Source organism: Pleurodeles waltl, chromosome 8 (assembly GCF_031143425.1).
Source record: "Pleurodeles waltl isolate 20211129_DDA chromosome 8, aPleWal1.hap1.20221129, whole genome shotgun sequence".
Classification (NCBI taxonomy): domain Eukaryota; kingdom Metazoa; phylum Chordata; class Amphibia; order Caudata; family Salamandridae; genus Pleurodeles; species Pleurodeles waltl.
Window position 1 is genome coordinate 1,002,641,975 of NC_090447.1, and position 12,564 is coordinate 1,002,654,538.

Below are 12,564 nucleotides of genomic sequence, written 5' to 3' on the forward strand. Positions count from 1 at the left end.
TAACAACCCCCATACCCCAACAAGGTTATAATTAAGTCAGTGGCATTGTATTGTGGAACATTGCTGGGCTTAAGAATAACGTAAACGCTGATGACGGCTAAATGTCACCTGGCAGGTGGGCCCTTATTCACACTTAAGTTCTATCAGTGTCTGACCCTGTCATTCCATCCCCAGCTGGGCAAAATAAAGGGTGGGCTTCAGCTGCTGGTTTCCCATTTGCTCCTGGCGATGATAAAAAGATACAACATGTTCTCTTTCTAATATCAGTTTGCACAGTTACATTTAAGGGAGGGTCTGATGTGAACATTATTAACTACTATGATAATGTTTTTCATTTTACACAGGGGGACGTTGTGAGATCCTTGGAATCAGAATTTGATGTATTCTTCAGGCAATGGAGTATTGACTGTCCTATTATATGGGTCAAGATTTAATATTCAGAGACGTTGTCACCCAATAAAGTGGGTTTGTGGTTTTAGGAATGGGGCTGTGCGGGGTATCTTTGCATTTTCAGCATAGCGATTATGTGGACCTTTTGAATAATTTGTAATACCAGCATGATTTATTATTGCTGGAAGAATCAGGAATGTCAATCAATTAATCAGGATTTGTAAAGCATTTCTGCTTCACCAGTGAGGGTCTTCAGGCACTGACGGGTTCTGCTCTGGCATCACGCTGCCTGTTCCTGTTGGTCGAACATACAGGTCTTGAGGTCCTTCCTGAACTGTTTGAGCGATGGTGAGGCTCTGAGGTGCAGGGGGAGGATGTTCCAGGTCTTAACCACCATGTGAGAGAAGGAACGACCTTCGGGCGGACTGGGTAGCTGCCAGGGAAAGTGATCTGGAATGGAGTTCTCTCGTCAGTTGGTGGAAGGCCACTTGATTGTTGAGGTATGCCTGTCCATCATTGTGTAGAGCCTTGTAAGTGTGGGTGTGCAGCTTTAACTGACAGTTTCCTGAGGTGAGGGGTCATAGTTGTCTGTCTGTGGACATCAAGGATGAGTCTGGCTCAATCAATCAATCAACACTTATAAAACACAGCTTATCACCCAGGGAGTCTCAAAGAGGTAGCTGGGGGATGCGGGTCAGTCAAAGAACAGGTCTTGATAGCCTTCCTGAACTGAGCTAGCGATACGGACTGCCTGAGTTGGAGCGGCATCGTGTTCCAGGTCTGCTCAGTGAGGTAGTAGAAGAATCTTCCTCCAGCTGTGCTCTTCTGAGTCCTGGGGAGGGTCATGAGAGCCAGTTGTGCTGGTCGGAGTTGCCTTGGGGTGTAGTAGGAGAAGCAGTTGTTGAGATAGGCAGGACCAATGTTGTGGAGGGCCTTTTATGAGTGGGTAAGGAGTTTGAAGGTGATGCATTTGTTGATAGGGAGCCAGTGTAGGTCTCTCAGGTGAACAGAGATGTGCCTGTGGTGGGGGATGTCCAGGATCAGTCTGCTCACGGTGTTCTGTATTCTCTTGAGTCTTGATTGGAGCTTTTTGTTGTTTCCGGCATAGAGTGTGTTGCCCTGGTCGACTTTACTGCTGACGAGTGCCTGGATGACTGTTCTTCTTGAGCCGATGGGGAGCCACTTGAAGATCTACCAGAGCAGGCGAAGGGTGTGTAACCATGATGAGGAGACAGCGTTGACTTGGCAGGCCATGGACAGTGATGAGTCGAGAATGATGCCGAAGTTGTGGGCATGGTCAGTCAGAGGTGGGGCAGTTCCGATGCTACTGGGCCCCCAGGATGAAGATCTCCGTCTTGTCCGAGTTGAGCTTGAGGCAGCTGTCTCTCATCCAGTCAGTGACTGCCTTCATTCTGTTGTGAAAGTTCTTTTTGTCTGTTGATGGTTCGTCAGTGAGGGAGAGAATGAGCTGTTTGTCCTCAGTGTATGAGACGATGTTGAGCCTGTGGTGTATGACGATCTTGGTGAGCAGAGTTATGTAGATGTTGAAGAGGGTGGAGCTCAGGGAGGAGCCCCGGGGAACTCTGCATCAGGGGTCCATTGGCTTCAACGTGAAAGTTGGGAGCACGACTCTCTGGATTCAGTTGGTGAGGAAGGAGCGGATCCATTCCAGGGCGGATGCCGGCGTCATGTAGCCTGGTACACAGGGTGGTGTGGGAGAAGCTGTTGAAGGCAGCAGAGAGGTCAAGGAGGATGAGGAGAGCTGACTCGCCATGGTCCAATAGGATACGGATGTCAACCGTGGCTGCTAAGAGTGCAGTTTCAGTGCTTTGGTTGCTCCTGAATCCAGATTAGGAGGGGTCTAGGATGTAGTTGGCTTTGATGAACTCAGTTAAATGTGCATTGATCACTTTTTTTATTACCTTGGCTGGAAAAGGGAGCAGTGATATTGGTTTGTAGTTTTCCAGCTCCATTGGGTCTGCAGAAGGTTTTTTTCTGAAGGGGATTTATCTCTGCATGTTTCCAGGTGTTTTGGAAGGTGGTGGTTTTGATGGAGTGGTGGATAGTATGGCATAGCTCAGAAGTGATGATAGTGCTTGCTTGATTAAAGATGTGCTGGGTGCATGGGTCCGAGTGTTCCCCAGAGTGAGTGATATTCATGGACTTGAGGGTGTCTTCGGGGGTGAGGAGGGTCTAGTGCTCCACGATCGGTTGGTGATAAGCATCTGTGATGGTGTTGGTGGGCAGGGGGCAAGTCTTTGCTTGTGAATCCTTTATAGAGGTCGTGAATTTTCCGGTGGAAGAAGGTGGCAAGGCTGTTGCAGAGCTGTTGGGAGGGTGGGTTCTCCTTGATTATAGTGAAAAGTTCCTTGGTGTTGTGTACGTTGGAGTTGATTCACTCTTGAATGGCTGATTTTCTAGTTGATTTGATGAGCTGGTGGTGTGATGTGACAGCTTCTTTAAAGGCTTTGTGGTTTGTTGAGCTCTTACTGCTTCTCCACTTTTGCTTGAGTTCTCTACTTGTGCTCTTTGATTTTTGGCGGTTGAGGAAGAACCAGCTGGGTCTCCTGTGGTGTCAATTGTGATGGGTTTCCTTGGAGGAGCCAGGGTGTTGGCACAGTCGGTGATCCACTGGTGGAGGTTATGGGCTGAGGCGTGGTGCCTGCAGTGTCTGGTAGTGGGGAGTGGAGTAGTGCAGTGGTGAGCTGGGCTTCAGTGACCTTGGTCCAGTTCCTGTGATGGGTGCAGCGGATGTGGTGCTGTTTGACCATTTTGGTGGAGAAGTGGACGCAGCGGTGGTTGGCCCAATGGAATTCAAGGTGTGTGAGAAGAAGATGTGGTTTCCGGTGAAGAAGACTGGGTCAAATGTGTGTCTTGCTGAGTGCATGGGGAGGACGACCAGTTGCTTCAGTCCGAGTGTGGTGAGGTTGTCCATGAGAGTAAAGGTGTTCAGGTTGCTGTGATTGTCGAGGTGAAAGTTGAGGTCACAAAGTAGTATGCAGTCCATCGAGGTGAGGGCATGGGGAGCGATGAAGTTGGCCAGTGCTTCGCTGAAGGGTGGGTGAAGTCTGGGGGTTCTATAGAGTTCGTTGTTTAAATTAGTCTGGATCTGAAAGTGAAGGTGTTCGGCGATGGGGGCCTGGACATCGGCACTGGTCAAGAGGCAGAGTGATTTTTTGTGGACGATGGCTCACCTCTTCCTGGTCTTGATGTATGATGGTATAGCCGTCGGGGATGGCAGTGGCAATATCTGTTGCTGAGGAGATGGTGATCCAGGTCTCTATGAGGAAGGCGATGTCTGGAGCGATGGAGTCGAGGAGGTCCCAAACTTCTATTGCGTGCTTGATGAGGGAGCCAGTGTTGAGTAGCATACATCTGAGGTGTCTGGGAGGTGCAGCAGAGGGGAGGTTTTGGGGCACAAAGGCAGGTGAAGGTGCAGTTGCGGCAGGAGAACAGGCCTTGGATGTCCTTGGGAAAGATGTGCTGGCAGGAGGTTGAGCCTCAAGTTTTGAGGGTGTGCAGGGTGCTGTAGTCATATTAGTGGATGGAGCAGGAACCATCTAGGTTCGGACAGGTGAAGAAGACTTGCCTTTGGCGCACCAGCGGTGCACCCACTGTGCAGTTGCACAACGGCTGCCATTAAAAAGCTGTGGGAGATGGGACGGGTCGCTCAGCTGGGAGACGGGAAGGCAGGAAACACAGTGCTGGGAGGTGGGTGAGCCACAGGGGCAGCAGCAACAAGAGAGGTGCGGCGATCATAAAACAGAGAAAAAAAAGTAAAAAAGGCAAAAAGACTTAAAAAAGAAAGAAAAGAATCAGAGCAAAAAGGCAGAAAGAGGGCACAGAAAAAGGCAGAAGGCAGTAGAGAGAGAGAGAGACAGAAGGCAGCAGAGAGAGAGAGACAGAAGGCAATCATAGGAATGAAGCGCAGGAGGGAACCTGTGGGTGGAGGAGGGCCTCAAACATGACGAGGCAGGCAGGCTAACAGGGCTTGTGTGTTCTGGATGGTCTGGGGTTTCTTCATGAATTTGGCTGTGATTACTACGTAGAGGGAGTTGCTGTAGTTGAGTGTTCTAGTGAGAAGAGCTTGCATGACAGTTTGCCATGGGTTTGGTGGGAGCCATCTGAAGACCTTCCTGAGCATTCAGAGGGGGAGGAAGCAGGCGGAGGAGACAGTGCTGAACTGTTCATGGATAGCTGGTTCTCAAGAATGATGCTGAGGATGGGGACATTTTCGGAAGGTTTAGGGTCCAGGTTGGTTGGCCACCATTTGTTGTTCCATAGGGTGTCCTTGTCTTTACAGAAGATGAGTACTTCTGTCTTGTTTGTGTTGAATTTGAGACAGTTTTTGTTTATCCAGGCGGTCACCTCCTTCATGCATCTCTGAAACCTGTCTTTGATGGTAGTTAAGTCATTGGTCATGGAGAAGATGAGTTGGGTGTTGTTGGCGTAGAAGATGATGATGTTGAGACTGTGACACCTGACAATGTTGGCCAGGGGTGTCATGTATATGTTGAAAAGGGTTGGGCTGAGGGATGAGCCTTGAGGTACACCGCAGGTGATGTTCTTAGGGGTCAAGGAGTAGGGGGGGATGATGATCTTCTCCATTTCACCTTTGAGATAGGAAACAGTCCACTTGAGGGCTGATCCTTGGATTCTGATCTGGTGGAGTCTGTCTATCAGTGTGTGGTGGGATACATATCAAAGGCTGCTGAGAGGTCAAGGACGATGAGGGCTGCTCTTTCTCCGTGGTCTAGCATCATTCTGATGTCGTCCTTGGCTGCGACTAGAGCTGTCTCAGTGCTGTGCTTTGCTCTGACGTAGGCTTGGGAGGGGTCCAAAAGGTTGTGGTTCTCCATTGGTCCAGCCAACTGGATGTTGATAGCTTTCCCGATTACATTAGCTAGGAAAGGGAGCAGGGAGATGGGTCTGTTGATCTTGATTTCTCCTGGGTCTGCTGATGGTTTCTTCAGCACCTGCTTCACGTCAACCTGTTTCAATTTCTGGTGAAAGTGGGACATAGTGATAGAGGAAATGAGGACCTTGGTGAGTTCTCTGCTGATGGGTTTATTGCCGATGTTGAAAGTGTGGTGTGGCAGGGGTCTGCTGGGGCTCCGGAATGGATGGATCTCATAATGGATGCTGTTTCCTTCTCAGTGAGGGTGTTCCATGAGATGAGCTGGTGTGTGTGGCTGTCAGTCAGCATGAGGTTGTTGAAGTCATTCTTGGGCAGGGGCTGGGATGTGAAGTCTTGGCAGATGGTGTTGATTTTGTTGTGGAAGAAGTCAGAGAGTAGGTTGCAGAGAGCTTGTGAGGGTGTGATGGTGTTTTTGTTTGCTGAGGCGCTGGTGAACTCCTTGACTATGTTGAACAGTTCCTTGCTGGTGTTGGAGCTGTCATTGATGCAGCTGGCTAGGACGGCCTTTTTGGTGTTTCTCAGGAGGTGGTGGTAACGGTTGAGGGTGTCTTTGAATCGTTTTCTGTCCTCAAGGGTCTTATTGGCATGCCATCATCTTTCCTTCTGTCTGCAGTCATGTTTCTGTGTTTTCAGTTCTGCTGTGGACCAGTGGGGGTGTCTTGATTGTTTCTTGGGGTTGGTGGGTTTCCTTGGTGAGACTTCATCGGCACTTGCCATGATCCAGTTCTCAAAGAATTCTACTGCTTGTTCTGTGTCTTCAGTGATGGTGGGTATGTGGGAGTTGAGTGTGTTGGTCCATCATTGTTTTGAGACCTTTAACCAGCTTCACTGTGTTTTGCTGACAGTGGATGCGGGGATGTTGGGGGGTTCTGAGATTGTGAAAAGGACACAGTGGTGGTCTGTCCACGTGAGCTCCTAAGGGTGGGTGTATGTTACTTCATTGACCTGGTGCCACCCAAGCACGTCCTGCGATGTGGTCGGAGGCGTCCTTCTAAATGAGGGCAGTCGAGGATAAAATAGCAGGAAGAAGCAGCAGGTCTCCTCCCAGTAGTGGAAGCTGCTGGGAGCTTTGGTCTTGCAGGACAGGGGTAGCTGGAAGATCTAGAAGTCCTGCGATAGGGGAAGAGGTGCCCTCCTAAGTGTGGAAGGAGCAGTAGGTCTCCTCCCAGTAGCGGAGGCTGCTGTGAGTTGTGGTTCTTGCAGTGCAGCGATGGCTGGAAGGTCTAGAAATCCAGTGATGCAGGAGGAAGCATCCTCCTAAATGGGGGCTGTGGAGGGAAAAACAGTGGGAAGAAGCAGTAGGTCTCCTCCCAGTAACAAATGCTGCGGGGATTTGTTGTCTTTGCAGCGCAGGGGCGGCTAGTGGATCTAGAAGTCTAGAAGTCCAGTGAGCAGTCCAGTGAGAAGTTCACAGTTGGCCTTCAGTTCTAGGGTTCTACCAACGGTAGTGAGTGGTCATACCCTTTAATTCTTTCTCGCCTAATGCAAGCTAAATTGCTCTATAGCCCCTATTAGGATCTCACAAATTAATCCTAGAATACCAAAAGGGAGTTCACAATAAATGGGCAGGAATTGATCCTGAGTGTATTCTCCAGCTGCTTTTGACTCAAACGTCTAATGAGTTTGAAATATGCCTAGCCCTGATGTGGGGGATGACATTTTGATTCCAGCTTTTGAGTAGATCACTGTGGCTCCTAAAGCTCTCCTGGTTTGCCCGGCAAAATCAGGGCAACTCCCTAGACAGGGATGGTTCCATAATGAATATACGCTCAGGTTTTTAAAAAGCAAAGGACTGTCCTGCATCAGGTTGGAGAAATTTTACTCTTGTCAAGCAGCTAAGTAAACAGTATAATGATGCCTTGCCTGCTAGGAAGGCAGAGTTAATGGAAAGGGCATTGTCGAACTTGAAACATGCTGCAGAAACCAACAATGTTGCATTTGGAGCACCTTAAATACTCAATTTTTGAAGAGTAGTCCTAGCCCGTCGTAACATCTTTTGTCCCCCTCACAGGCATAGGTTGATCACTTTGAGGGGACTTTTGACTCAGTACATATTAAGGAGTCAACTCCTTCCTTACTGGTTTCCCCTAAATTCAATGAGAACCCTTCTAACAATTTGTTTCTGCATTTACCCTGGATGAAGTTCTGGATGCACTGGGTAAGTGTGTGAAAGGGAAAGTCCCTGGACCCAGTGGGGTTCCAGTGGATGCTTTTTTGGGTATGGGCAAACTATGGACCCCAATACACACATTTGTAACGCAGCAGCTAGGGGTAATTTTCCTTTCTTCTGGGCTAAGTAAGTTATAGTGCCTACATTTAAGAAAGGCAATAAAGCAGATCCAAAATGAAGAGATTGGAGGACTGTGCAACTGCTAATTCTATCTTGTCTATGTCTGAGTATGGACTCAGAAGGCGACATGGGGTGGTGGAGCAATGCCTAAACCTCGAACTCCTGATTGGAAAGTACAGGAGAGCCAAGGCAGGATCGCTCCACTTGTGCTTTGCAGATCTCTCTTGTGCATTCAACTAAGTAGACCACTCAACTTTATGGCACACACTGCTGACCTAAGAGGCCCCCATAGAGATCGTTAGCCTCCTTGCACAGTATGAGAAACTTTCAGCAAAAGTGCAGTTTGGCCCTAATGGGGAGTTCACACCCTCTTTTAGAATTAGGTGAGGCATCTATCAGGGATGTGTAATGGCTCCTTTTTTATGTTCGTTATTTATAAATGGGGTCAATGACACTTCAGTATCTTTGCAGGCCGATGTTCTGATGGTAGCTGGCTGCTCAGTACCTGTAGTTCTCTATGCAGATGATGCAGTACTTATCCTAAGGACCGCAGTCGGACTCCAGAAATTAAAGGATTCCTTCACAGATTTTATGGCCACCAGAAAATTAATAATTAATAAGTCCAAAACCATTGTAATGGGTTGTGGGAAAACATTCAAGAATGTACGATCTTTCTATCTTGCGGGGGCCTAGATAGCAAAGGTTAAGTACTTTTGCTATTTGGGTGTGTTGTTTACTTGTAGGGCCTCCTGGACAGATCATACTCAATGCTGGGCTGCAAATGAAAAGAGGCTGTGAGGGGGTTTTTAGATTTTCCAGTAACTTTGGCAGTCGTCCCAATAAAGAGGTGGTCACAATTTGCAAGCCAAAGGCTGTATCCCCGCAGCCTATAGTAGAGGGCAGTCGGGCTGTGCGGATACTAAATCTCTGCAGATCTAGAAAATCAATTTCTAAGGAATTTGCTGTGTACTCTACTTGTGGCACCAGCTACCATACTGCTCAGAGATTTGTACCACTTGGATAATATTCGTACAGTTAACCCTATATCCTTGTGGGGTTCAATATGGCCCAAACCGGAAACCAAACTAACAAAGGCAATTATACAGGATTGTTTTACTTAGGACCATCCCCTAAAAATCCCATGGTTGTCTTTTATTGACAAAACACTCATAACAGTATTAAGTCTTCCAGGACTTGTAGATCCCCTCAAGATTTTAACACTGTAGAGGGCTGCAATAAAAGCTATTATGATCGATGCAAGGGCAACGGAAAGAGCAGTGGGTGGTGAGAAAAAACAGACAGTGGTAACATATATGGCCCATACTTTACCTCTAGACTGTCAGCCCTATCTTACCTGGGTGACAAATTATCAGCATCGAAAAGTCTTGACTAGACTACAATTGAATAATGTACATTAGCTGGTAGCATACCCTAAAGTAACTCAATGGCATTCAAGTACAACCCCTTGCCCATATGATCGAGCCTCCAAGCAATGCACTAGGCACTTTATGCAGTTCTTTCAGTTTTATGCAAGTCGAAGGAAACAATTTTTAAAACCAATTTTCATTGTGCATAATGTATGAAATTGTAAAGCTACTATGAGTTTTTTGTTTATATTGGAATCTCTAGTTATCTGTTGTAACGTGGCTTTTTTATTTGCAAAGCAATTTGCTTGAGGAAGAGAATGTTCTAAGAAGGCGGGGACTGCAAGTGTTTGACGACTTTCCTGTACAATTACCGAATTAGAACTAATACTGTATATGTAATGGATCGGGAATGAGTATTTAAAAAATTATCTGTACTGTTTTATCATGTACTTTTATGCCTATGTTGTTAGTGCCGAAATAAAGCTTTGAAACTTGAAACTTGAACAAAACATTTATTTGTAATTTGAAATGTGAGTTTCTCCATCAAGATTTTCTGCTGAAAATTAGAAGGGCTCCCATAATGCCACAAACAGGGTTTGCCTGGCTGTTTCAGAGATCGGTAAAAAAACAGGTTTACAGGGATAGAAGCGCAGCCAGCTCCAACAGTGGAAACCTTTGACAAGAAACTTATCCACTATGATGCCGACAGTCAGTGTAGATCAAAATACTTGCACAGGTACATCCAATGTACCTTTTTCTGTACAGCACTGTCAGGAAAATCTTACACGTTCTGCATACCTCCGTCTTTTGTTGTGCATATGCTGGTGCCTTGGTTGCACAGAGGGTAGCACGATCTCTAATAGGCCGGTGGAGACCTCGTAATATGGAGGGCGGTTCTCTGCCAAGCGAGTGGAGGCCAAAGCCTCCTGTGATCTGACGGCCCACTGCAGAGGTCTAAATCACATCCATATTTCATTGTGATTTAACGTTAAACTAAATCTAGATGATTGCAGTTGGTGCTTCACAGGTGATAAGTTCATATTTTCCCATTTATTATTTGAATGTACTTTTTAGCTAAGTTTTGAGAAAGCGTTAAGTCTTGAATTACATAATTTTTCTCAGTGTTTGAATCTTCTAACTGATAGCAATATCTACTGGAAATTCACAAAAAGCTTATTTGACATACTGTCTTGTAGTAAACATCCTATAAATGAAATATGACACAGTAATCTATTTGGAACATTTTAAAGGATAATTAGGTAAATTGATTTATTGATAGAACTAACCTCCAATTAATGAGTAATTTATGAGCAACCACTTTATGAGCATCACACTCTCTGAAAGAGAACATGCAATACGGTACCAGGCAAATGTTACCAACTCTCACAATCTAGTCACTGCTTCCTTATATTTCTCATAAGGAACAATATGGTACCTCAGTCCCACTTTTCAAACGAAATCATTTACTAACTTTTAGAAATACTCTGCACTGCTCAAAGTTTTGTTTGAATTTACAAAATTTTAATTGCACGCCCATTTTTATGGGGATTTAGATTCCTTTTTTTAAACTTGTTTTTGCAAACTCTTACTCAATATCACCACTCGTTCAGTCTGATAACAACCAAGGTTACCTCAAACCTCCTTGGTTTTGTCAGATCCTCAAAACATGCTTGTCTTCTATTCTCTACTCTCTGAGGACCCTGCAATGATAATCTGAACCATCTGGCCTAAATACTTAACACATTATCATGCTTTGTCTCAAGGAAATATTTTTCTTCACAGAAAATCCAATGTGTGAACCTTTTTTTGGTTAATAATGTGTGTCACATTCATGAATCCCTCGGAGGCCGAAGCTGAAACCCCAAAAATTCACATCTTGAGAAGAACTGCATGCGTTCCTTGTCATACTTCCTACGTTTTTTTTTTTAAACATAGTCTGCCTCCTGTTGCAAATACTAGCTAAGCTGCTTTGCAGAATTCATATGATTTTCTCACAGCTACCATGTGGCAAACGAGGTGTGAAATGTAGTGGTTACAATGGCACTAAAATGTTTAGAATGAAAGCTCAGGTTTTAAATGTGAAGTTTGTTGACCAACTAACACTGCTGTCAGTGGCGGTGGGAAATAATACTTTTTCAATGTTTCTTTAGATGCTTTGTAATCTAAAGTGATGCCACTTTGTTTGGGGAAGAAGCTATGATGTAATGTTATAATCGTTGGTCATCATATATGAGGGCAGAAAACAATCTCCTTGTCATACGTCTTCAGAAACAATGGATGGAAGAACCTTTCCGAATTATTCCTCTTACTGAGTAGCTCGAGGCAACTGATGAATGCTATTAGGTAAAATAGTGGAACTCACTAGACCTTGCATCTTCTTTCAACTGTAGTTATTGCTCACCCCTGTAACAGAGTCAACCAAATGCCGCAATCAATGTATTGATTTTCTGGGCTGTTTCCCTAAGAACTTGAGTACGTATGGGGGAGGGGCGTGAAAAGGTTAAATATAATTTGAAAAGCAATTTTTCAGGTGAAAACATGTTTTTAAGGGCCAGATGTAGCAGAAAAACATTTTGCGAGTCGCAAATTGCGAGTAATAGCGACTCGCAATTTGCAACTCACAAAATGTTATGCAGAAAGGTGTCTCAGACACCTTCTGCGACTCGCTATTGGGTCGCAAAGACCCACCTGATGAGGGGAACACCCCTTCCTATTTCCGAGTCGCAGCCTCAAATTACGAGTCTGTACCGACTCGCGATTTGAGGTTGTGCATCGCGTTAAGCCTTTTGCGCCTCGCAAACTGCGTTTTTTGCAAAAGGCTTCCTACATCTGGCCCTAAGTAACGTTTCACTAGGTGTACAATGGCCAAAATAACTGCTGCCCTGGTATTTTATAAGAATGGCATCAGTAGTGTAGCAAGGGAGCTGTGAGTCTTAATACTAAACAAGGGAAATGTGGCCTCATTGCAAGGTTTGGTAGTAGAAGAGCTAAATGTAGGGTCCCATGACCCCTCAAACGCTAGGCCCTACTGCAAATGCACTTGCTGCATAATTAATTCCTATACCCATGGATAGTGTAGCTACAGATGCTAGAATGGAGACATGGAAGCATACCACATCGATGGTTGAAAAGTGTGGCATCCACTCATAAAGATTACTCTTCAATGCCAGCCATCATTTTTTACATTGTCGTTTTTTTCTGACTTTTATTCACATTTTAACTGGATAAAATGTTGAACTTTGCTTTCATATCGTCCTCTGTTTGGCAGCTCCATACTGGACATTTATAGTTCGTTGACACTTTTTAATGTTAGAAACCACATAGGCTTACTCAAAAAATGGAACAAAATGACATCATGTCTTTGAATAAAAAGCTAGATATGGCATCATTCCACCACCACATCAAGACCCACTTAAAATACTTTCACCCTTGAAGGAGGTCCCACTATGATTAGTACCTAAGGACGGAGCCGGGCTGGTAACCCAAAGCAGCCCTGGCAATTTTGCCCGACCAGCCCCCGGGTCAGGTGGTTGGCTGCAAGGGGGTTGGCTGCAAGTGCACTCCTGCTTTTGTAACTGGGGCCCAATGTTGCACCACAG

The 12,564-nt window shown here is 45.6% G+C and overlaps 1 protein-coding gene across 2 annotated transcripts in view; it reads left to right on the plus strand.

Annotated features, from left to right (window-relative positions):
- The window catches only part of KLF12 (KLF transcription factor 12), a 977,710-nt gene that overhangs the window by 572,367 nt on the left and 392,779 nt on the right, over positions 1 to 12,564 (plus strand). The gene's annotated exons all lie outside the window — the stretch shown is intronic.